This window comes from Oryx dammah, unplaced genomic scaffold (assembly GCF_014754425.2).
Source record: "Oryx dammah isolate SB20612 unplaced genomic scaffold, SCBI_Odam_1.1 HiC_scaffold_18, whole genome shotgun sequence".
NCBI lineage: Eukaryota > Metazoa > Chordata > Mammalia > Artiodactyla > Bovidae > Oryx > Oryx dammah.
Window position 1 is genome coordinate 12,222,514 of NW_024070202.1, and position 26,707 is coordinate 12,249,220.

Here is a 26,707-nt window from a genome sequence, read left to right on the forward strand (position 1 = left end):
ACCATTTTCCTTGGTGTCCTTAAAGAAGCTGTGGGAAAATGCTATCTCCTCAACCCTCTAAGTTCCCCTCTAATTCCTAACACAAACTCAGTGTAGGAGTTATATGGACAGACTTAGAGATGTAAGCCCCCAGACCTCATATATAAAGCTTTTCCAGTCATACCTAAGGGATAAGATAAGAGTGACTTGGTCCACTATCCATGCCAGAGGAAGGCCTCCAGGAGAAGGTCTTTGGGCCTCTGAAGGGAAATGCCAAGATAAGAGAGGGATTCCACATACCACAGACAGTAAGTGACAGGATGCAGGAAGGAAGAAACACAGGTCAGCTTAGCTAAGCCCTGCCCTGCCCTGTGAAGAATGTGGCAGACACTGATGAGGGGGAGCTCCCTCCAAGCCAGTCAGAACACACTGGTGCCCTCAGACATTTTAGGGGTTCTGCCTAATGACAAACTTTAAAGGAGAGCCGCAGTGCCTATGAAATCCTGGAGTGTGAGCCACAGGAAACAACCTCCTCTGACATTATCCAAAAAAACAAAGAGAAGTGATGTCTCTTAGGCAGAACATCGCTCTTCACCTTTGCTTAAAAGCCAGACAGTAAATAAATGTAAATAAACAGATAAATATTTTAGGTGAGTGTGCTCACTGACCACCCGCTCAGTTTACAATTTGACGTCGCAGAGGAAAACGCTCCTGTCTCTCTGCGACAGAAGCCTTAAACGATAAAGCCCTTTTCAGGGAAGATAAATCTGAGGTGGCTATTTGTTTTAATGAAGACTTTTGACCCTTGGGAAGTAGAAGAAGGGACATCCAGAAAGAGTGATAATAGATTTTCTGTCTTTCTGTCATGACGGGAAACCTTATTTTGGAGAGTTTTAATTCTTAATGAAGATCACAACAGATGACAGAACTGATGAACGCCTAGGAGTTCGATTCTTTTCCAGCAATCTACTCAGGGTTTGAGACTCCTATTAAAACTCAATGCTCAGGTCCACTAGTGAGAGAAGGAATGAAAATTCTGTGTCTTGCTTTCGAAGTCAGAACGGCCTCCAGCTCCGCTGTGCCCACTTTAAGCAGATTGCTTGGTTTGGCCATTCACACTGTTTTTTCTGGAAACCACTCATACTTCTTCTGGGTTGCACTCCTAAACCACTGGAAGTCGTCTGGTTAAGAAGGAATTAGAGTCCAAGTACCTTTTTTTTATGACTTTATTTTACCTGCTCCTTTTGAGCACCCTGCCCTTTAACACACAGAGAAAACAAGCTTATTGACAACTTTTTACAACAATGTCCTTTCAGGAAGATTTTCTTGTCACCCACTTCTTTTTCCCAAGGTTTAAGGTAAGACCAGCAACCCTGCAGAATCTAGCTGGTGACTCCCATGGAAAAGTTTACCACAGAAACATTTGCAATCAGTTAAGACTTTGGTCCCATAATGCTTAGCAAAGGAAGCTGAAGACAATTCGGAATGGGAATCGAATTCTGTATGCCAAACCTTGGAGCTAAGCTCTGGAGAATCACCCAGGGGTGATGTGTACTTTTTATTCATGGTTTTTTGCCTGGTGGATGCAGAGGACTGTGGCTTTAATATTTTTATCCCCCAGATTTGTGTCTGCATCTGTATAGGACATTATCTTCCACTTGGCAGGTCACCTAGACTTGCCCACATCTGTTTCTGCTTTCATTTCTGTTACCCTATTCGTTTCTGGCCAGCAGTCAAAAAGAACTGCAAGTTTATAAGTGCCACGGAGGCATATGGTTAGAGGGAATGATTTCCCTTTCACCAAGGCTCTATTCCTCTTTTTGACTTTTTTCTCTATTTTTCACTTAATTCAGGGTAATCGCAAATAAACAGAGGGTTTCATTAACTTTCCAGAAAACGGTGTTTTAAAGAGACATTTTTGGAGTGATCTAAATGTTTTGAAACTTTGTTTTCAGTATGGAACCACAGCCCTTGTCGAGAGGCAGCTTTTTATTGAAAATCTCTGGCCCTCAGAGCCAGGCAAAGCTCATTGTGATTCTACTTTTTCCATTTACTGGCTGACTAGAATCCTAGGTTTTCCCATCTGTATTTATGGGATCTTTTAAAATACCTATATCTTCAGGCTGTTGTGAAGAATAACTATAAGTGCATGCTCAATGTCTGGTAAAAGAAGTATTATTAATAAAGAATAGCTCTTAGTAATATTTTGTAGCAGAAAAATGCAACATTCTGGTCACACTCAGCAATTAAAGAAAAACCCTGCTGGTTATCATTTCCATGAAATCTATTATGTAGGGGGTTTTCTATTACTCCCAACAGAAGGTCTTTGCTCATAATGAAGGATGCAGAGTCACTGAGGCATAGCAGTAGTATTTGCTGAATGTGACAGAATGGGCCCAAGGACAATACCATTATGGTTTCAGAGAGAGAAACAAATCGCACTAAAAGCATTAGCAGGCTGAACATGTCAGAGAGAAACTCAGCTCCGATAAACAGGAAAATAAGTCCTGGTACCAGGAATAAGGTGAAACAGTGATTATCTACTGGAAATCCAGAGAGTACACCTAAGTAAAAACAGACAAGATTAGCTAGAGGAAACCATTCTCCATCTTTCCCTACTCTCTTGGCCATTATCACTTGTGACTCTTAACCGAGGGGGAGAGAAAGGTGCCAGCCAGGTAAGGCCATCACCAATCAGAGTTAACCATCTGACATGACTAAGTGGATGTCAATTTCAGTTTGGCCTTAAGCAGGGAAATCAAGCATAGAGACTTACTGGCACTCATCTAGTACATTCATAAACATAAAAGAGACAAAGCTAGAATGAAAAATTTGGACAATATTTTAAAAGATGACATTTTAGGTGTTTATTTCACTTCCAGGGTTATGCAAAGTTGAGTAAGATGCATTGTACTATTCTGGTAGAATTTACTTAATTGACTGGATTTAAACATTGCTTCTTCTGTGAGGGTGATGGTGTTTGCTGGATCAAAGGAGATTTCTTATGAGTCTTATCTTTAAAGCAGTGATTATATCCTATATTTTCTAACAGTTTCTCAGGCACCCACAAAGATATCTATGTTCATTTATTCATATCCTCTACAAACATATTGTGTGTCTTCTCTCTCTCTTAGGTGAGGTTGACTTTCATAAAGAAAGACAGAGATTCAGGCAAACAATGGAGTTTTCCTTTAATCAGTTTTCTTGGGTATCGCTTACTTCCCTCTGGGTCATTCAGTGAAATTAGACTTCACTATGCCATACTAAATAAAGGAAAAGAGGAATGTGAATTAATGAAGCTTGGATAATATAATTCTTTTAATGAAATTCAGATTTATTACTTTAAAGAATCTATGGTAATTAAAACTAGACTGAGAACTTGTTTCATCGAGATTCAAATTTAATAAATAACAAAGCAAGATTTGCAATTAGATTATCATATCCAGGCGCCAGTCTAAGTATTGCCAATGCCTGTTCATGAGTATATTATTTTAATCATTTATTCATTCTTTCTTTCCACACAAACTTATTGAGCACATATTATTTGCCAAGAACTACGTTAGAGGCTAAGGACAGAATGGTTAACAAGACAGAATTACTTCTTCACCTGCTTGTACACTTGAAAACTTTTTCCTTCTAATTAATCTCTCTCCTGATGATATTATTAATACTATTCTATGTATTGATATATTCACAAACTCACCACTAAGTCTAAATTAATGAGGCTTTTTCCTACTTTTTTCTAAGGGCAGTAACTGATCAGCAACTCTTTCTTTTTATGCAGCTGTGTATCTTGAAAGACAAAAGGCTGTCTGAATGCATTTTCTTTTTCTCTGACAATTTGTAGGAAATGGGGGACTTCTAAATGGAAACTATTCCTCAGGTCAGTCTTTTCTCTCTTTCCGGCTGTACCAATTATTACAAGAGTTCTAGCAAACAACAAGTTAAGGGAAATACTATGAAGTCAAGCAAATATTTTTGTACAGTAAAAATGTGGGGATATACATTTTCGTGGGAAGAAGTGGTTCACAGTAATACAATTGTCTTGGGTGGCAGGTCAGCTTTGGAAAGTTAAGCACACAGTGTTATGTGGTGGGTAGCACTCAGAAGTACTGACCCCCTCAGCAGGAGGCTCTAGCCATTAAGGGCATGATGGAAAGTCTGGTGGTCCCAGCTCTGCCATGACCTTGGGCCAGTCACCTCACCTCATAGGCTTACAGCAACTCAAAAGCACAGGAGTTGAAATCCAGAGCCTGGTATGACTTATGACTGCGGGCAGAGCTCTTTCCAGCAGCATACTCTTCTGTCAGAAGGACGACGTCAGACCAGAAGTTTTCTAAACGAAACTCCAGCATTAGCATCCTTCATTTCAAGAATTAGTTAACACCAGAGTTATTTTCCAGGTGGAAGTTATTTATTTATTTATTTAATTGTTTTAAATGACACCTGTCCCTTCACTCACCACTCCACTTCATGGTACTTCTTTTGGGATCATTGAACTGACTATCCCAGCGCAGAGAAAGTGAAAGTGTTAGTCTCTTTGTTGTATCCAACTCTTTGCGACCACATGGATTGTAGCCCGCCAGGCTCCTCTATCCATGGGATTCTCCAGGCAAGAATATTGGAGTGGGTTGCTGTTTCCTTCTCCAGGGGCATCTCCCCGACCCAGGGATCGAACCCAGGTCTCCCGCACTGCAGGGGGATTCTTTACCACCTGAGCCAACGGGGAAGCCCCAGCGCAGAGGAGAAGCTAGCAATCCCCCAAATATGTATGTTGGATCCAAACCCCCAGAACCTCAGAATATGGCCTTATTTTAAGATAGGCTTTTTAAAGAGATAAGCAAGTTAAAGGAGGTCGTTAGTTCAGTTCCGTTCAGTCGCTCAGTCATGTCCAACTCTTTGTGACCCCGTGAATCGCAGCACGCCAGGCCTCCCTGTCCATCACCAACTCCTGGAGTTCACTCAGACTCACATCCATCGAGTCAGTGATGCCATCCAGCCATCTCATCCTCTGTCGTCCCCTTCTCCTCCTGCCCCCAATCCCTCCCAGCATCAGAGTCTTTTCCAATGAGTCAACTCTTTGCATGAGGTGGCCAAAGTACTGGAGCTTCAGCTTTAGCATCATTCCTTCCAAAGAAATCCCAGGGTTGATCTCCTTCAGAATGGACTGGTTGGATCTCCTTGCAGTCCAAGGGACTCTCAAGAGTCTTCTCCAACACCACAGTTCAAAAGCATCAATTCTTTGGCACTCAGCCTTCTTCACAGGCCAACTCTCACATCCATACATGACCACTGGAAAAACCATAGCTTTGACTAGACGGACCTTTGTTGGCAAAGTAATGTCTCTGCTTTTGAACATGCTATCTAGGTTGGTCATAACTTTTCTTCCAAGGAGTAAGCACCATTAATTTCATGGCTACAGTCACCATCTGCAGTGATTTTGGATCCCAAAAAACTAAAGTCTGACACTGTTTCCACTGTTTCCCCATTTATTTCCCATGAAGTGATTAAGGTAGGCTCTAATCTGACACGTTTTTATAAAAAGGGGAGATTTGGGTAGACACACAGAGAGAGGATGTGAGTTGAAGGGAGAAGATAGCCATCTATAAGCCAGGTAGAAAAGTGTGGAACGATCCTTCCCCCACAGGCCTCAGGAGGAATCCAGCCTGCAGACACCTTGAACTCAGACGTCCAGCCTCCAGAAAGAGGAAACAATAGATTTATGCTGTGTGAGCCACCCAGTTTGTGGTACTTTGTTTTGGCAGCACTAGCAAATGAAAATACCCCATGAGCTAGTTCCAAGAAAATTCCAAAGGGGTCTGACCATCCCAAACAACAAGAAGCATCAGGCTTGGATCCAAGATTTCTTGCCACTTCTAAACACACACCTCGTTTTGCCTGTTTCTCTTTCCTGGCACCTCCTATATCTCCCCCTCCTCAAAGCTGCCTCCAGACACACTTTAACCAAATATGAGAAGCTGATGCGAAGTCCAGGATGGATCACCTGACTTGTCCAGGCTTCCACACTCTACTCGTCTGCCCCAGAATAGTCTCCTTTGTAAACTAGTTGGTTGGATTTGATAGTGAGGACCCATTTTAGCTGGGCTTCCCTGACAGCTTGGCAAGTAAAGTCTGCTGGAAAGGTAGGTGATGCAGGAGACACGGGTTCAGTCTCTAGGGCAGGAAGATCCCTTGGATGAGGAGATAGTAATAGCAACCCACTCCCGTATTCTTACCTAGAGAATCCCACAGACAGAGGAGCCTGGCGGGCTGCAGTCCAAAGGGTCACAAAGAGGCAGACATGATTGAGCTCACTAGCGTGCCCCTTTTAGCCACAACCTCCACGTAAACATATATGTTGGGTAATAAGGTCCCCTGAGATGTTTTGAGAGAGGGAATGAGATAATTAAAATGGCACTTTAGGATAATAATTAGTGACAATGGGAAGAAGGCATTAGAAGGAAACAGAAGTAGAGGCTCAGAGACAGCAACAATTGTCATTTTTCAAACAGGTGATGTGACCAAATTGTCAACAGGATTAGACTAGAGCAGTGGTTCTCAAACCTGAGCGTGGACCAGTATCACCCTTGTTAAGGAGACTTGTTAAACACAGACTGCTGGGCCCCACCCCTAGAGATTCTGTTTCAGGAGGTCTCGGGAAGGGGCCCAGAATTTCCATTTCTGACAGATTTCCCAAATGATTTTGATTCTACTAGCTTAGGATCCACACAGTAGGAACCACTGGAATAGGCTATCATAGACATAGTGCTCTGGATAATTTGGGTTATAAGTCTTGTTCTTCTTAATCTGTTTTTTTTTTCTTTTTTGGGGGGGGTGGCTTTTGGCAAAAACAGGGTTTGTTTTTGCTTATTTTATTTTGGCCTGAATTATTCAAGCTGTTGAAGATGCAAGAGTGCCAACTCAATGATAATTGATCATGCAAAATTCTGTCTTAGTTGAGGCCATATTAATCAGGGATGCTTTTGAACTGTGGTGTTGGAGAAGACTCTTGAGAGTCCCTTGGACTGCAAGGAGATCCAACCAGTCCATTCTGAAGGAGATCAACCCTGGGATTTCTTTGGAAGGAATGATGCTAAAGCTGAAACTCCAGTACTTTGGCCACTTCATGTGAAGAGTTGACTCATTGGAAAAGACTCTGATGCTGGGAGGGATTGGAGGCAGGAGGAGAAGGGGACGACAGAGGATGAGATGGCTGGATGGCATCACTGACTCGATGGATGTGAGTCTGAGTGAACTCCAGGAGTTGGTGATGGACAGGGAGGCCTGGCGTGCTGCAATTCATGGGGTCGCAAAGAGTCAGACACGACTGAGAGGCTGGACTGAACTGAACTGAACTGAACTGAGAAGCTTAAGAACCTAAAACTGAGGGGGAAAGATGCTGAACTGGTGTCCTCAAATCTGGCTTCAGACTTCTTCAAGTTAAAAAACTTGGGTGACTACCACTTCTCCTCCAGCTTTCCCACTCCAGTTGAGAATCACTGATTTATAATATCAAAGCCTTTCCATTTGATTTTCCGGAGTAATTGGTAATAGTTCTGTCCACCATTCTATGTATGCAGGCTGGGAAAATATTATCCCCAGTTTACAGGTAAAGGAAATGAGGCTGAAAGAGGATGTTACCCCTGACTCATTTCTGTTCTTGCCAAGATTTGAATAATTTGTCAAAAAAGATTAATCTTCCAGCTTCAGAAGTTCCCTTAATGCAAATGATTAGGAACAACATGAGACTTATCATGAAATTCATACAAGTAATTTAAGGCAAAGAGCCACAGAGTTAGAGTCCGCTTAAAAAGAGTCAATTGGCCCTAAGAGATCTCTCCAGTGATAAATGACAGATTTGGCTTGAATATTCACCCTATAAGATTGATCAAACTTCTGTTGCTTTTCTCTGTGTTCTTAGTTAACTTGATAGGCACTTCCAGCTGCCGAATCAGCAAATAGTCAATTGTTCAATGAGAAAATAAGCTTCTCTTTTCTGATTTCCTTCAAGTTCAAGGAGAGGAGAAAAAAAAAAAAAATCCAAGAACTGTACTTTCTATTAAACTGAGAAGCGAGATGTGTAATGAGGAAAGAATTTTGTTCAACAATAGCAGCAGTGCCACATAGCTGACCGGCTGGAGTCCAGCCCAGCTGTGGTCCCGCTGCCCCCTCCTTCCAGCAAGAGGCCAGCGTGGCTCCACAGATGCTCTCACAGAGGGCACCTGCCCTCGGCTGCCACCCCAGAAACCAGCCGTCCATTTCTGTAGCGGAATCCACATGCTTGTAAAACACATGGGCCCTCTCTCTGTCTCTACCTTGATCTCTCTCTCTTTTTTTCTCTTTCTCTCTCCCTAACTCCTGTCTTTTAAATCAGTCCTGTAGCTTTCACACGAGCTTTTTGGTATGTGGGATCCACCCAGGCTATCTTTGGATTTAAATGAAAAATGAACTGCTTTTATTTCCTTCGGGCTTCATTGTACTCAAAAGATGAGGCTTCCACACTGACACCTTATCTTCATGAGAGAGCAACAGAGAGACAGAGAGACACTGAGAAAGAGAGGCCATTCTGAAACCAGCATTTCACCCTCTCCTTCCTGACTGCTATTTAAAGCACTTATTCTAACTCAGAGAAAATGTAATATATAGTTCCTTAATGTGTTTAGTTAAGGACCTCATGAATCATGCGGATTTCTCCACAACCTAAATGGTTATTATGCTGACCCAAGGGTGTGCCGTTTTGTGGACACTTCATCTTTGTGTCCCTATTTATTTGTATCGAGCAAGCTCGGTTCTGTAAGACACTGATTAGAGGCACAATGGAAGTTTGTTATCTAGTGTAAGCTGCGTACAGCAAAAAGCTGCCAAGTAGCGTTCATGTAACTGAAGACGCCAGTTTTCAGACTTGATTGTGATTTTTGGTTTGGGGCTTCCAATTCTAGCTCAGGCTCTCAGGAAGGCCGAGATGATTCCTCAACCTGAATTATTCCTTTTCAGGAATAACACTCCAACTGGGCATCTCAGAGATGGCATACCAGTTATTGCATTTAAAACCTTTTTAATGACAACAATCTCATCTTTAGTCCTCCCTAAACTAATGAACCAAAGCTACTTCCTTGGCTTACCACTGGATTTCTACTCTCACAAGGCATTTCACTAAGTGAAGCAAGGCAGTGGGGGATGGGGGTGGCCTGAGTTACTTATATGGCTGAGCTGAGCGCAAGGGAGACTGTGCTTTCTTACCAGCTGTTATACATCAAGAAGAGACAGGCTTCCGTAACCCTTTCCTGGCTTGCTGGTTCAAAACGAAAGCCAGATGCTCCGCTTTGATAAAAGATTTTTCCTCTGGAAAAATACAAACAACATAATCAAATTTATAGCTAAGCAAGATTAATAAAAGGTGACACTGTTTGTGTTTTGGATTGTCACATGCAAGTGTGAAAGGCATTCCATGGCCTTGATCACATTTGCATCCCCAGTAGGTACTGTGATTTGCTTCGTTTTCAAGGAAAACCACTCTTTTCCCCTGAGGTGTGGGTTAGGAATACACCAATCTGAAACTCACAAGGAAAATGGCTAGGGTTGGACGCACTCTTGATCAAATTCCAGATGTATGTGCATTCAGATGTGATTCCCTCACGGGTTAAGGGCCAGACTCCTCCCAGGAAATGACAAATGGTTCCACAGACAAAGTTTTCCTCACTCCCCTGCCCCCAGTATCCAGACTTGCAGACTTCAAATAGTTAGAAAAAAAGTCTGGTTTGAAATAATTCCTCAGCTTCAACTGGCCTCACAAACCACATTCTTTTTTACCCTCCTCCCTTAGCCCGGTTTGAAAAAAAAAAAAAGCGGAAAAGAAAAATGGCCTGGAATTCTGATGATAGACTTTCATAAAACTGTCCACGTTGCTTGCCGAGACAAAAAAATAAAAGTCTATCTGAAGTATAAGACTTCTTCTGTTGTTCCTAAAATCTTTGTCTTCGATATAGAGATATTTGTCTTCTATGTGGACTTTCTCCAGTCTTGAATTCTTACTGTAGTTTTCATCTTGCAATTTTTCATTTTAAAAACTTCATTCTCTTTTAGCCCTACCCCCATGAAGACATCAACCCTTTTGTAAACTCCAGGTCCCGAGATATACCCAAGCTCACAAGTCAGTGTCTGTGAGATTTTTTTTTTTAACCTGCAGATGCCTGGGACCCGCCTATAAAAATTCTCAGTAAATCTGGTCTGGGGTCTTAAAGAGTTAATTGGTCCTCCAGTGATTTTTAACACAGAGCCTGGCTGGGAAAATACTGCTATAGAGTACACACACACACACACACACAATTCCTACATAATGACTAGCATCAGAGAACAGTCATCATTAAGAGTGCTAATTGTAATTCTGTTATAGAGGATACCCTATTTTTCCTTTATTGCTAAACTTCTTGGAAAAGTGGCCAGGTCTGCCTTCGCCACTCTCCTGCTTCCTAACCCTACCTCCCGCTTATACCGGGCACTCCTAATGATACTTAGATCAGTGGCCAGTGACTTCATCATCAAGTTCACTGGCCTTCTTTATTTTCTGCCTCTAAAACACATGCTTAGCCTTGACACTTGACCATTTTTGCCTTCTTCCTTTGGATTAAGGAGCTTTGCATTCTCTCAGGTCTCTCCTAATTTTGTTCTTTCTCTGGATCCTTATTATTCTTTCTATGGCCAAAAATCCCCCTCACATCTGTCCTTGGCTGTTTTGTTTTCCATCTCCACAACTTTTTCTCTGACAAGTTTATTCAACCCCACAGCTTCAACCAGGACCCCCGTCACCAGGCAGTTCCCAGATCTCCCTCTCTCTCCCCCCCCTTCTCTCTCTCTCTCCTTCTGACCTCTCTCGCTTTCTCTACTCCTCTCCCTTTATTGTTTACAAGACTCCTTCATCTGGCTCTTCCACTACACCTTCAGTGTAACATGTTCAAAAGGTAATTAATCTTTTCTCTGAAACCCGCTGCTCATCTGGCATTCTGTGATTCTGTAAACAGTAGCTCAATCCTCTCACTTATGGAGGCTGGAATCTACGACATCTCTGACTGATTCCCATGACTACCCTACAACATTCAAACAGGTATGTAGCCCTGTTTATTCTTCCTCTCAAATATCTCCAACTCAGTCTCCTCCTCTCAAGTCCTACTGCCAGACCGTAAATACTGCTGCACTTTAAATATAGAGAAGACTTTTTGAGAACAAGAGTATTCAGAGAAAGATTCAAAATGCTCAAGATGAAAAAAATCAGTAGGATCTAGGTAAGCCAAAGGAGAGGTGGAATGGAATCTGGTGAGAAGATAAACGTGGGTCAAGCCAGCGGCAGGAAGAACCATGGCATGTACACAATCAAAGAGAAGCTGACTAAATGTGTCAACTAAAGCTGCATGTGTTTTATTCGTCTCCGAAGGTTGCTCCATTATAAGCCACACTTCTAGGTAATCATGCCTGTGTGTAAGCCCATCCTCCCGAATCTCAGGTGGCCCTGAGGCTCTCTTTACGATCACAGAATGAGGCAGAAGTGACACTATCACTTCCATGGCTAAGACAGAAGTCTCGCAGCTTCTGCTTCAGTCCCTTGAGAACCCTCTCTGTGGGAGCCAAATAGGAAAACTGACTGCTGTGCTAGAGATGCCCCATGTAGGCATCTCTGTCAACAGTCCCAGCTGAGCCCAGCCTTTCAGTCATCTCCGATAAGGCAACAGATATGTGCACAAAGCCATCTTGGACCCTTTGGATCAGACCAGCTGCCAGCTGAACTCTGAGTGACCTCATTCAATAAAAAGTAGAACACAACAATCACCCAACTAAACCCTACTTGAATTCCCAGTCCATAAATCAAGAATGTATTATTTTAAGCCACTAAGTTTGGGGCTAGTTTATTAGGCATGAGCAGATAACCAAATGGAAAAGGCAATGGCACCCCACTCCAGTACTCCTGCCTGGAAAATCCCATGGACGGAGGAGCCTGGTGGGCTGCAGTCCACGGGGTCGCTAGGAGTCGGACACGACTGAGCAAATTCACTTTCACTTTTCAATTTCATGCACTGGAGAAGGAAATGGCAACCCACTCCAGTGTTCTTGCCTGGAGAATCTCAGGGATGGGGGAGCCTGGTGGGCTGGTGGGCTCCCATCTATGGGGTCGGACATGACTGAAGTGACTTAGTAGTAGCAGCAGCAGCAGCAGATAACCAAAGCACAAAGATAGATTTTCTGGAGCAGTAGAAAATCAGATTGAATATGTAGGATGCTTCCAAATTATGGAAAGTCTCAATAATGTCAAGCAGAGAGGGTTTTCCTGCTGAGGTACAGTGATAGAGAACTAATAAAGGTTGTTGAGCAGTAGGATGATGATCATAGCTTTGGATAAAAGATTGTTTGACAGAAATACACAAAATGCATAGATGATGGCAAGCATTTGGCATTTTGATATAGAAGATCTAGGACCTGAACTTGGCTTTGTTAATATTGAGAAAGGTACTAAATTCAGCTTGCTACCACCTCCAGGGGTTGTCATGATGGGTAAATGGGTCATATACATGCCCGTACTTTGAAAGCTCATTCTAAATACCACATACAATCAATTCTTCTTAGTCACATGAGGGAAAGGCTAGCGTCATTGAAAGTAAGTCAAAAGTTGGAACAGCAATCTGGATGTGTAGAATGATGCATTCCTTATTTAGGATGACTGATCTGATCCCTCTTGAGCCTATTTCCAGCCACTTTCTGCTGTGTAAGTTGGTAGCTTCAACAAGCCGTACCTTTCCTGAGCATCAGCTCTCTTGTTCACGCTCTGCCCACTACAGCTGCAGCTTCTCTGCTTTACTACCATGCCATTCTTGGTCATTTTCAAGACTCAGCGAGAGTGTTTCTTCTCTTGGAAATACGTCCTTGAGTTTCATAGTTTGAATTCATTATAAGAGCCTTCACTATACATCACGTTCAGCAGTGACTCCATATCCTATTAAATGGTATTTGTTGCTTTACATATTCACCTGGTCCAGTGGTATTACACTCAGCATGTCTGATTACCTCTGATTACCAGACATACTTAGGGTCTTAATACATATTTTTCTTTTCTTTTTATCAACTAGAACATTGTGGATAAGAATATAGGAAAGATTGAAACAAGTAGCAACAGCAAAAAAAATAGGAGTTTGTGATTGACTGAATTCGGTGAATGAAGACTATGGAAGCACCAGGATTGGTCCTGAGATATGACTAGGAGAACACTGGTATACAAAGAGATTCAGGAAAAATCATACGGATTCTGGATGCAATAAAAGAATTTTGGAAAGCTTTTAGATGTGAGTATGCTGAATTGTACTTTGGCCACCTCATGCGAAGAGTTGACTCATTGGAAAAGACTTTGATGCTGGGAGGGATTGGGGGCGGGAGGAGAAGGGGACGACCGAGGATGAGATGGCTGGATGGCATCATTGACTTGATGGACGTGAGTCTGAGTGAACTCCGGGAGTTGGTGATGGACAGGGAGGCCTGGCGTGCTGCGATTCATGGGGTCGCAAAGAGTCAGACACGACTGAGCGACTGAACTGAACTGAACTGATGCTGAATTGAAAAAAATGACAAAACATCCAAATGGAAATATCTAGAACTAGTTGTATATATAAAGCTAATGTTGAGTTCCTGGAGCAAGAGTCAAGCTTTAGTGGTTAGAGTGATATTTGGTTATTTCTTTGATAAAAGGTCTTCTCAGAGAAGTAGAAGAAGGGGCTCATCTTTGTGAACCAAGAGAAGGAAAGGAGTTACAGAGGGAACCTGAAATAAGCCAGCATTAATAAGGCTACCAATAGTGATGTCACTGAAACTAGCAGCTGTTGCCTGCTAGTCGGCTGTAGATGGACATCCTGCCATTCTCAAAGATACCACGTGCAAATCTATCAGATCCATAGCTCTGCCTTTCCTGTTCTTTCCCCATCTCTGTTAACAACATCACCATCCACTCAGTGTTCCAAAGGACATTTACGAATTATTCACAATTCTTCCCTTAATCCTGATATTCTCGCAACAAGTTCTATCTATGAACCTGTCCCTGAAATATGATTCCTTTCTTCTTTCTCCTAACTGACTGACCACCACTGTGTCAAGTCATATAGGTGCTTTTTCACTACCTGCCTCCAGTATCAACTCCTTATAATTCATCCTTCCCATTGTCAGAACAATTGTTCTCAGACACAAAAGTGCCCTACTGAGAATCCAAAGATTCTCCACTTCTTATAAGAGATACCTTTTCTCCTCTATGGCATCAGTTCAGTTCAGTTCAGTCGCTCAGTTATGCCCGACTCTTTGTGACCCCGTGGACTGCAGCACGCCAGGCCTCCCTGTCCATCACCAACTCCTGGAGTTTACTCAAACTCATGTCCTTTGAGTCAGTGATGCCATCCAACCACCTCATTCTCTGTCGTCCCCTTCTCCTCCTGTCCTCAATCTTTCCCAGCATCAGGGTCTTTTCAAATGAGTCAGTTCTTTACATCAGGTGGCAAAAGTATTGGAGTTTCAACTTCATCAGTCCTTCCAATGAATATTCAGGACTGATTTCCTTTAGGATGGAATGGTTGGATGTCCTTGCTGTCCAAAGGACTCGCAAGAGTCTTCTCTAACACCACAGCTCAAAAGCATCAATTCTTCAGCACTCAGCTTTCTTTACAGTCCAGCTCTCACATCTATACATGACTATTGAAAAAACCAAAGCTTTGACTAGATGGACCTTTGTTGGCAAAGTAACGTCTCTGCTTTTTAATATGCTCTCTAGGTTGGTCATAATTTTTCTTCCAAGGAGCAAGTGCCTTTTAATTTCATGGCTGCAGTCACCATCTGCAGTGATTTTGGAGCCCAAAAAAGTAAAGTCTGTCACTGTTTCCATTTTTTCCCCATCTATTTACCATGGAGTGATGGGGCTGGATCCCATGATCTTAGTTTTCTGAATGTTGAGTTTTAAGCCAATTTTTTCACTCTCCTCTTTCACTTTCATCAAGAGATTCTTTAGTTCTTTGCTTTTCCCCACAAGTGTGATGTCATCTGCTTATCTGATGTTATTGACATTTCTCCTGGCAATCTTGATTCCAGCTTGTGCTTCATCCAGTCCAGCATTTCTCATGATGTACTCTGCATATAGGTTAAATAAGCAGGGTGACAATATACAGCCTTGACGTACTCCTTTCCCAATTTGGAACCAGTCTGTTGTTCCATGTCCAGTTCTAACTGTTGCTTCCTGACCTGCATACAGATTTCTCAAGAAGCAGGTCAGGTGGTCTGGTATTCCCATCTCTTTCAGAATTTTCCACAGTTGATTGTGATCCACACAGTCAAAGGCTTTGGCATAGTCAAGAAAGCAGAAATAGATGTTTTCCTGGAACTCTTTTGCTTTTTCCATGATCCAACAGACGTTGGCAATTTGATCTCTGGTTCCTCTGCCTTTTCTAAATCCAGCTTGAACATCTGGAAGCTCACAGTTCGCATCCTGTTGAAGCCTGGCTTGGAGAATTTTGAGCATGACTTTGCTAGCGTGTGAGATGAGTGCACCTGTGCGGTAGTCTGAGCATCTTTGGCATTGCCTCTGGCATTGCCTCCATGACGTGGATACTGCCTATTGCTCCCCCTCTCTTCTGAACCTTTACATAATCAGCCCACATATGCCGGCCATGGGAAATTATACTCAGCTCTTTGAAACACAACATTCCTGAAAGGGAATTGTATATTCCTGTTTATTTCATGCAGTGTCAACCTAACAAACCTTAACCCATCAAGACTCATCATCTCCTTTCGGGGGGTTCACCTTAATATTCTCAGGCAAAGTTAGACACCTTATTTTGGTTTTCCCACAAAAAGACCTCTATCACTTTGTTTTGCTTCTCTCTCTCACGTCCCCACTACATTATGAGCAACTGGAAGGCAATGATCATCTTAAGCAGCCTTCTCTCCTCAGTGCCTATGATTCAATACATGTTTGCTGAACGAATGGACCAATGATTCCCTTGAGAAGGAAGTAGGTCAATATTTCTTCCAATGCTGACAGATGGAGTGATCCTTTTCTAATAGCAATTTTTATTTTCAATCAAGATGTATACATAATTCCTATGAACTTACAAAACAGAAAGAGACTCTTAGAGAACAAACTTTGGTTGCGGGAAGAAGGATAGCGGGAAGGGATAGTTAGGGAGTTTGGGATGGACATGTACACACTGCTATATTTAAAATAGGTAACCAACAAGGACCTACTGTATAGCCCAGGGAGCTCTGCTCAACATGAGACGGCTGGCTGGATGACAGGGGAGTTTAGGGGAAACGGATTTGTGTATACGTATGATTGAGCCCCTTCACTGTTCACCCAAAACTATCATGAGATTGTTAATTGGCTATACTTCAAAACAAAATAAAAAGTTTATTTTTTAAAAAAGATGTATACCTAATTTTTAAATGAAGTGTTTCTATAAAAGTTGTTCATTTAAGAAATAATTCCCTCCAACTCTTGCTCCCAGTGATAATTACTTTTACCTCTTTCACTTTTCCATTGTCTATCTCCTTTCATGTTTCTAATAGCATATTTATGTTGAGTTTTGGATTTTTTTCAGTTTTAATAATTACGCCCTTTGAATCTTAAACACACTACTCCTCCAACCCCCACCCGTCCCATGGAGCTATCTATCCTATTAAGTGATTCTAGTTCTCCATTACCATGCTTGGAAGTTATTGTAAACATATATGAAACAACATACTATTTTTTAAAAGGTGTGCAGGAAATAAGAGTGAAATATAGCAATTTTGCATTAGGAAAATACCTTCAATTGATTGTGAGATCACTCTGCCAACTCTTTATTGTTCACCACAGTACATCTCTGAGCCCACTCTTTATTTTTAAAAACAACTTAAGTAGTGGAGGTTCCTTAATGTTCTTTGGAAAACTGGTCTAAAATGTTTTAAAGGCCATTTGATTTTTTTGTGCCATGAGTCTCCGCTAAACTCTCTTGAACAATTATTTGTTTATTTGTAATCCAACTTACCACTGTCATTTTCCAGCTTTATTTTCTACAAATATTTTGGAGATGAAGTCTATAGAAAGAGATTAAAGTTCTAAGAACTGATGAACTGTACTGTTTCAGACCTTTGCCACTGACTGGCCAGGCGACACTGATGGAACCACTTTATGTCTCTGGAATAACTCCATTACGCCTTACACGAAGTGCACCAATCAGCACTATAAAAATAGAACAAATGGTCTCTTCAATCCCTCCTTGCTCCCTGCTCCTGCCATGGGCTTTCATAGCCACTGAGGCTTTTTCTGGACAGTTTTGTCAGCTTGAAGAACATTTTGTATCATTTGAGACAATTATAGATAGCTCACATTTATTTGCCTTTTTTTTTTTCACTAGTCTCTCTCTCTCATGAGATTGTGAGCTTCCTTTAAAAAAAAAATTATCGAGGTAAAATTCACGTAACATAAAAGCAACCATCTTAAAGTGTAAAATTTAGTTAGTATATCCACAGTGTTATGCAACTATAACTATATACTATATAGTTCTGGAACATTTTCATCATCATCAAAGGAGACCCCATCAGTTCAGATCAGTTCAGTTCAGTTCAGTTCAGTTGCTCAGTCGTATCCGACTCTTTGCGACCCTATGAATCGCAGCACGCCAGGCCTCCCTGTCCGTCACCAACTCCTGGAGTTCACTCAGACTCACGTCCATCAAGTCAGTGATGCCATCCAGCCATCTCATCCTCTGTCGTCCCCTTCTCCTCCTGCCCCCAATCCCTCCCAGCATCAGAGTCTTTTCCAATGAGGCAACTCTTCGCATGAGGTGGCCAAAGTACTGGAGTTTCAGCCTTAGCATCATTCCTTCCAAAGAAATCCCAGGGCTGATCTCCCTCAGAATGGACTGGTTGGATCTCCTTGCAGTCCAAGGGACTCTCAAGAGTCTTCTCCAACACCACAGTTCAAAAGCATCAATTCTTCGGCGCTCAGCCTTCTTCACAGTCCAACTCTCACATCCACACATGACCACAGGAAAAACCCATAGCCTTGACTAGACGGACCTTAGTCGGCAAAGTAATGTCTCTGCTTTTGAATATGCTATCTAGGTTGGTCATAACTTTTCTTCCAAGGAGTGAGTGTCTTTTAATTTCATGGCTCCATACCTGCTAAGAAATCATTCTCCATTGCCACCACTAGTACATTTCCTGCCCCTGTGGATTTACCTATTCTGGATATCTCAAATAAATGTAACCAGACGTTATACAAATTTTGGTATCTGGCTTCTTTCACTTAGCATATTTTTGAGGCGCATCTTTGTTGAAGAATGCCGAAGTGGCTTGCATTCCCTTCTCTGGTGGACCACGTTTTGTCGGAACTCTCCACTTTGACTCGTCTGTCTTGGATGGCCCTACATGGCACGGCTCATAGTTTCATTGAGTTTGATCCATGTGATCATTTGGGTTAGGGATAATCCTAGAAAAGGCCCCGATGCTGGGGAAGATTGAGAGCAGGAAGAGAAGGGGTGACAGAGGATGAGATGGTTGGGTGGCCTCATCGACTCAGTGGGCGTGAGTTTGAGCAAACTCCAGGAGATGGTGAAGGACAGGGAAGCCTGTAGTGCTGCAGTCCATGGGGTCACAGTCAGAAATGACCAAGTGACTGAACAACAACCTTTTAACTATTGTGAATAGCACCGCTATGAACAAGTTCATTTCTTAAAAACTGGAATTTTTTACCATGACTTCCTTAGTGCCTGGGAAATTGGTTAATCAAAAGTCTGTTGAGTACACCAATATAAGCTAATATTTTAATAGATACACAGAGACAGGCTCACATACACATATACCACAAATCTGGCTTCTCCTCCGATCTTCCTCATCTCAGGAAATGATACCAACATCTACTTCACAGCCCAAGGCAGAAACTCCTCCCGCATTTTCTATATTTAATTCGTCACCAAGTCCTAAGGATTCTCAATCTTAAATCTCTCTTCGATCTGCCCTCTTGTATCTGCCTTCGCTGTTTGAGCCTGCGGGTAGGCCCCCATCATCCCTGACCCATTACAATGCTTTTCTAAGTGACTGTCCAGCCTCCAGGCTCTTTCCTCACTGCTGGGTCCTCCTAATAAAACATAAATCAGATGGTATAAGTCTTCTGCTGAAAACCCTCCATGGAGCAGTTCTCTGTGGCCTATACACTAAAAAAGACTCCTTCAGACAGCACAAGATGCCCTTCCTAATTTCTCTTTATCTTATCTACAACCTTATTTTTCCAATACTCTTTAACTCTATCCAAGCGTTGAACTCTGAATATGTATTTTCCCTCCCCAGACGTTCTCTCTTCTCTTTCCTGCCACCATTCACTCAATAAATTTAAAGGATTACCAACTCTGCCTCAAATCATGCGAGGCCCTGTAGTCACAGGGGTGAATAAGACAGGCTAGGTCCCAGCTCTCATGGGACTCCCCTTATGGAGAAGAGACCATGATGATTTACGATGGACACTTACATGTTATGGAATCTGTCCTATGTACTGTAGGAGATTTAACAGTATCCTTGGCCTCTATCCACTAGGTACCAATAGCACACTCCACACCTTGTTAATTGTTATGACATTAATTACTTTTAAGTACAAATTATGATAAATGTCACTCACCTCTACACATGTTATACCATCTCCCAGGAAAGGGTTTTCCTTCCTTTTCTGCCTGATCAATTTCTCTAAGAGTCAGTGCCCACATTCCCTTTCCCTGCTCAAACTTCCCAAGTAGAATCAGTTACTTCATGCTCTTTGATCCTCCTTATCACCCCCCTTAGACCTTGCTAATACGTTGTTCACTGAATAAATGCAGTGAAGTAATAAATGCAGTAAAAGATCTCTGTTTTCATGAGATAATGCCGTACTTTCTCCAGTTATAAAGTAATTCCTCCCTGTGAGCAGACCGCCCCTATTCAAACTTTAGTAAACAAGGGATTTCAGTTGATATGGATTGAGTTTTGTATACTTTTCCCCAACCACAAGAATGTTAGTTCCAGTATATAAGAATTATGAGTTACTTTTGTTGGGGATCAGAGAAGGCAATGGCACCCCACTCCAGTACTCTTGCCTGGAAAATCCTATGGACGGAGGAGCCTGGTAGGCTGCAGTCCATCGGGTCACTAAGAGTCGGACACAACTGAGCCACTTCACTTTCACTTTTCACTTTCATGCATTGGAGAAGGACATGGCAATTGCCTGGAAAATCCCAGGGACGGGGGAGCCTGGTGGGCGGCCGTCTATGGGGTCGCACAGAGTCGGACACGACTGAAGTGACTTAGCAGCAGGAGCAGCAGGGGTGGGGAATATCCTTTCATATGCATGTTATCTTCAGCAAAGCAAATTTATGGGCATTCCATTGAAATGGCAGAGGAGAAAGACTCTGAGAAATTTCTGTTGAGCAAGAGATGGTAAACGGAAAGCAACAGTATCATAACCCTTACTAGTAATTTAAGACATGAAAAATGTCACTGATACTCTCTTCATTTAGCATGCTGTCTTGATGTTTTAGAGATGATACAAAGGTTTATAATGGCTTGCCTTTAACCTTACTGTCCCCCTAAAATCTTAAATACCTCAACGGAAATATCTCCTCCCCCTCACAACTGGGGAGGATCCACTCTATTTGTGATGTTTCCTGAGACTGGCATCTACAGCTTATCCCTTTTTCCCTGTATCTGCACCAGGCACATAACTGAAACTCTATCACTGATTATTGAAGATGTGATCCAAAACAAGATGTGGTTGGTAAAACCCACCCTCTTCTCTCAGATGGAGATTCTAAGAGAAAAGCGGAGATTGGGAGCAGGCGTGACAGCGGTGGACTCAGCTGCAAGCAATAGCTGAAGCTGGGAGGCGGGAAACCACAGAGATAACTAGGATGTGCCGGGCCCAGCCAGGCAAGCCAACGGTGAGGGGAAGGAACGCAGGTGTTGCAACAGGCGCTGAAGTAGAGAGCCCCGAGGAAGCAGAGCCAGGCAAGCAGGTTTGCCACAGTAACAGACGTGAACGTGGAGACGGCTCTGAAGTTCAGGGGCAAGACTCCTGTCTCCAGGGTATCGGAAAAGGCCAGTTGCCAAGATCCTAGCCCAGGCCCAGTTTCCAACATTGCATCTTGCCTAGATGTTTGGTTTTTTTTTTTAGAGACTTGTTATTTTTTTTCTTATTTCAAACTTTAAACTTCTTATTTTGTATTGGGGTATAGCTGATTAACAATGTGTGGTAGTCTCAGGTGAACAGTGAAGGTATACATCCATAGGTATATGTGTATATATATTCATACACATTCTACCCCAAACCCCACTCCCATCCAGGCTGGCACGTAACATTGAGTAGGGTTCCATGTGCTATACAATAGATCCTTACTGACTATCCATTTTGAATACAGCAGTGTGAACATGGCCTTCCCAAGCGTAGACAACAGGTTTCTTGAGTGATTGAATGCACGAATGAGTAAATGGAGTGAATAAAGCCAGTTACAGAGGAAATCAGGGGCAAGAAGACAAAATAAAAAGAGGAGTTCTCAGAATGGGCCTACCATGGAGACTGGGTTTCAGATGCATGAAGCTCAGCCAAAAGAAGAGTGCCACAGAGTCCAATCCAATGAATGGTAGTTAGAAAATGCCAGAAATGGAGCTTCTTCAATTCATCATGTGCAGGGACAGGGCCTGTTTCCAGAGTCTGGACAGGACTGGCTTTGCAGTTGTGCCTAAATGGCTACAGATATAAAATAAGGAACCTGTCAGAAAACCCAGCAGGGACTCACAGGCAAAAATAGTGACTTCCGGCATTGTTTTAGCCCAATATATTGCACGCTCTGAAATTCTGAATAGGAAGATCTATCCTCTTAGATACTCTCTCGGGTGCTCAGAAGGAAAGTCCACTTTTCAAGGCTGTGGAGTGCGATTTTAACTCAAGTATCAAAGCATGACATGGAAAAGAGGGAATAGAAGCATATGTCTGTGATGTCAGTATAGAAAGAAAACATTTCAAAACATCACCTGGGCTTTGTCGGAGGGGGGGATATTTCTAGAATGAGTAATGGATCTGCAACAAACCATGAATCTTTCCTGTCTCACCTGAGCTATTTAATTACCCAAGTAATTACACCCAAGGTTCACAGAGTGGTGAATTCCAAGGTACTATAACAGGAGAAGTTAATTGGTCCAGAGTTGAACTGATGTTACAAATGAGAACTTCATGTTCTAACCATTAGGCCAATCACACTCAGGTTTCTTGAGTTAAGGTAATATATCCTTTAGCACAAATTTCTCCACTGTAAATGTTATGTTACCCAAAGAGCCTTAAATAAAGTTTGGAGCAGGAGAAAAAAAGGCTAAACACAGTATTCCTTTGATGTTAACAGTATTGTGAATAAAGAACAATTAATAGCCTTTGACCAACCTAGACAGCATATTAAAAAGCAGAGACATTACTTTGCCAACAAAGGTCCATCTAGTCAAGGCTATGGTTTTTCCAGTGGTCATGTATGGATGTGAGAGATGGACTGTGAAGAAATCTGAGCACCGAAGAATTGATGCTTTTGAACTGGGGTGTTGGAGAAGACTCTTGAGAGTCCCTTGGACTGCAAAGAGATCCAACCAGTCCATTCTGAAGGAGATCAGCCCTGGGATTTCTTTGGAAGGAATGATGCTAAAGCTGAAACTCCAGTACTTTGGCCACCTCATGCGAAGAATTGACTCACTGGAAAAGACTCTGATGCTGGGAGGGATTGGGGGCAGGAGGAGAAGGGGACGACAGAGGATGAGATGGCTGGATGGCATCATGGACTGGATGGATGTGAGTCTGAGTGAACTCCAGGAGTTGGTGATGGACAGGGAGGCCTGGCGTGCTGCGATTCATGGTGTTGCAGAGAGTCGGCCACGACTGAGCTACTGAACTGAACTGAACTGAATAGCCTTTCAGATACCCATCCTCTAGAACCAAGGAGAATCAAGAAAAGATGCACTATCAACAGATATATTAGAGAGCAAAAAGGGATGTGGTGGAATACAGTATAATAATGCATATGTATGGAATTTAGAAAGATGGTACAATGACCCTATATGCGAGACAGCAAAAGAGACACAATTGTAAAGAACAGACTTTTGGACTCTGTGGGAGAAGGCGAGGGTGGGATGATTTGAGAGAACAGCACTGAAACATGTATATTATCATATGTGAAATAGATCACCAGTCCAGGTTTGATGCCTGAGACAGGGCGCTCAGGGCCGGTGCACTGGGATGACCCTGTGGGATGTGATGGGGAGGGAGGTGGGAGGGGGGTTCAGGATGGGGACACATGTACACCCACGGCTGATTCATGTGCATGTATGGCAAAACCCACCACAATATTGTAAAGTAATTAAGTGAGTGCAGCCGCTCAGTCGTGTCCAGCTCTTTGCGATCCCATGGCCTGGAGCCCACCAGGCTCCTCCATCCATGGGATTTTTCCAGGCAAGAATACTGGAGTAGGTTGTCATTTCCTTCTGCAGGAGATCTTCCCAACCTAGGGATTGAACCTAGGTCTCCCGCATTGTAGGCAGACGCTTTACCATCTGAGCCACCAAGGAAGTCGTAAAGTAATTAGCCTCCAATTAAAATAAATTAATTATTTTTTAAAAAAGGATGTGGTGGAAGCTCTTTGGAATCTGCCTACAATGCAGGAGACCCCAGTTTGATTCTGGGTTGGGAAGATCCCCTGGAGAAGGGAAAGGCTACCCACTTCAGTATTCTGGCCTGGAGAAATCATGGGGTCGCAAAAAGTCAGACACGACTGAGCAACTTCCACTTTCCTAACTGGACTTTCCTACTTTACTCTCCTGCCATACTCACATCTGTTCTCTACAATGCCAGAACTATCTAATTCACGTTTAGGGGCTTCCCTAGCGGCTCAGTGGTAAAAAATCCACCTGCCAATGCAGGAGATACAGGTTCGATCCCTGGGTCGGAAAGATCCCCTGGAAAAGGAAATGGCAACCCACTCCAGTATTCTTGCCTGGGAAATTCTATGGACAGAGGAGCCTGGCGGGCTACAGTCCATAGGTTCACGGAAGAGTGGGACATGAGTTAGCGAGTGAACAACAACAATTCAAGTTTAACCATAATAGTCACATTCCTCAATACTAAATCACCCGGAGGGCTATTAAAACACAGATTGCTGCTAACCCACATCCCAAATGTCTGATTTGGTAGCTCTGAGATGAGGCATGCAATTTTTCTAACAAGTTCTAAGGTGATGCTAGTATTATTGATCCAGGGACCTCACTTTGAGAACCACTAGTCTGGAGAATATTTTTTTCTTTGTTGAGCCTCAATTTATACTCTGTAAAATAATAAGTAACGTTCAGATTATTGTAATGGCTAAATATTGCAAAGTAGTCCAGACAAACGCTAAATGTGATTTTAATCTGAAGAAAAGAGCAGGAGATGGTGAATCAGAAGACTCCTGGTTACAGGTCTACCACAGGCTAGCCAGCCACATAACCTCTCTAGGCATGTTTTCTCATTTACAAAATGTGTTAATTCATGCAACTAAAACTTATGGAACACCCACTGTGTCACTGACATGTGCTAGACATTAGAAATATGGTAGAAAAACAAATCCCTTAATTTGAGAGAACAGCACTGAAACATGTATATTACCATATGTAAAATAGACACCCAGTGCAATTCTGACGCATGAAGCAAGGCACTCAAAGCCAGTGCTCTGGGACAGCCCCAGGGATGGGATGGGGAGGAAGGTGGGAGGGGGCTTCAGGATAGGGAGACATGTACACCAATGGCTGATTCATGTCGATGTAGGGCAAAAACAACCACAATATTGTAAAGTACTTTGCCTCCAATTAAAGTAAATATTAATTTTTAAAAAAGAAAAGTCTTGATTCCACACAGTATAATTATGATTATGATTTGGATGATATCTAAGTTGTCTTCCAACTGTAAAATTGGGTGGCTTTATTATTTTAAAAAATTAGCTTTTTCCTACTCTTCAATAACTTTGTCCTTCATAAGTCTGACTTAAATAAAAATTTTATAAGCTATCAAGGAGTAATTAGGTGTTACTATTAGGTGAGGTGGCCAAAATAGAAACATAAAATATTCATATATTATTCAAATAAATTTCATGTGTTGATTACCACTCTTACCTATTAATAAAAATAAAATTTTAAGTGTGTGGATTAAGTGGCAAACCATCAGTGAAGAAAACAACTAGAATTTACACTTAGTTCCATATTCTCCAACTCACTTGCATTTTTCAAATGTATATTTCAAGGCATTTGAAAACATACAACAGGCAATGGATCCAAACCCAAGAATGGATGTGACCCATTCTAGCATATCTGGGAAGGCTTAGACAAGTCTTTTCACCTAAATCTCATTTCTTTTTACTTGTAAACTTGGGAAAAATAAAACATACCCCACCGAGATTTAGATAATGACTTTTGGAGGTTTGAGATAATTTATATAAAATTACTAGCACAGTATTTAACACACTGTATAATAGGTGGTTATAATGTCACGTTAACTAGAAGATTATCTATGCAAGTATAGAATTCCAAAGGGCAAAATCAAGTTGAGACTCTATAAAGAGTCTGTCAGTAATACCAATAACTTAATTTGCCATTTTTAAATGAAATATAAATTACATAAATTCTAAATGTGGTATCATATATAATTAAGTCTTTATCATTCTTTTTCTGTATGTAATATGTCTCAATTCAACTTAATGGGTGAATCAATCAATTAACAACACCCAGAATCTTCCACTGCAACTGAAGTTAAAGTCTCCTTATTTCTTTCAGCCACTAGAAAAGAACTGAAAAATCTGAGTCTAGAAACCAAGACAACCAAAGTCCCAAAAAGCCAGAGTGGCCTTTTGGAATGCACCAGCATTATGGTGCTCTTCAAATTAGGGATGGATTTGGAACTAGCTGAAGAAATGTAACACCTAATTTCTCCTTGATAGCTTATAAGAAACCACCTCAAAGAAAAAGATGTGCTTAAAAGCTGAAATTTATGTAGCCTAATATATCCCTCTGAATTACCGGGCTTGGAATAGTCAATAATAAGATGCCACAAAAAACACCTACAGCCACACAATCTGTGCATTCCAGAATATGAGTTGTGCTTAAGTAAAGAAGTGATTATTTCACATTTCTAAACGTGAAAAATTGGAGAAGACAACGGCACCTCCACTCCAGTACTCTTGCCTGGAGAATGCCTTGGACAGGGGAGCCCAGTGGGCTCCCAACTCTTTTATACTTCTAATGTAACATAAATTCTGCTGTAGATGTGTTTATTTCCTCATTCTTCCACATTCTCTCAGTAGGATTTCATTCCATTGGAACCACTCTCACCAAGGACACCAGTGACCTCTAATTTGTTAATTTGTTGTCTTTCTAGCCTTACTTGATCTTTCTTGCTCTCCTCCCCCAAACAACCTATTTCCTTTCCTTCTGTGATGGAGACACTAAGGTTTTCTTCCATCCTATGTGGATGTGTTTTCTTCCACCCTATGCGGATATGTCTATGGGGTCGCACAGAGTTGGGCACTACTGAAGCGACTTAGCAGTAGCAGCAGCAAACATGAAAAATAGGGCACTGAATCCCAAATGAGTCCCTCAGATTAAAGTGGCCTTAGAAAACCGTGATATAAATTGACTCTCTCTACACATTTTA

General features: G+C 42.1%; 1 long non-coding RNA gene across 1 annotated transcript; it reads right to left on the bottom strand.

Annotated features, from left to right (window-relative positions):
- Positions 1–970: 970 nt before the first annotated feature.
- Positions 971–26,266, bottom strand: LOC120877955. The gene is made up of 5 exons (XR_005724430.1): positions 26,192–26,266; positions 14,652–14,659; positions 11,547–11,552; positions 11,038–11,039; positions 971–981 (listed from the first exon to the last, which is right to left on the bottom strand). It is a non-coding gene; the product is annotated as an uncharacterized LOC120877955 (long non-coding RNA).
- Between the last annotated feature and the right edge of the window lie 441 nt (positions 26,267–26,707).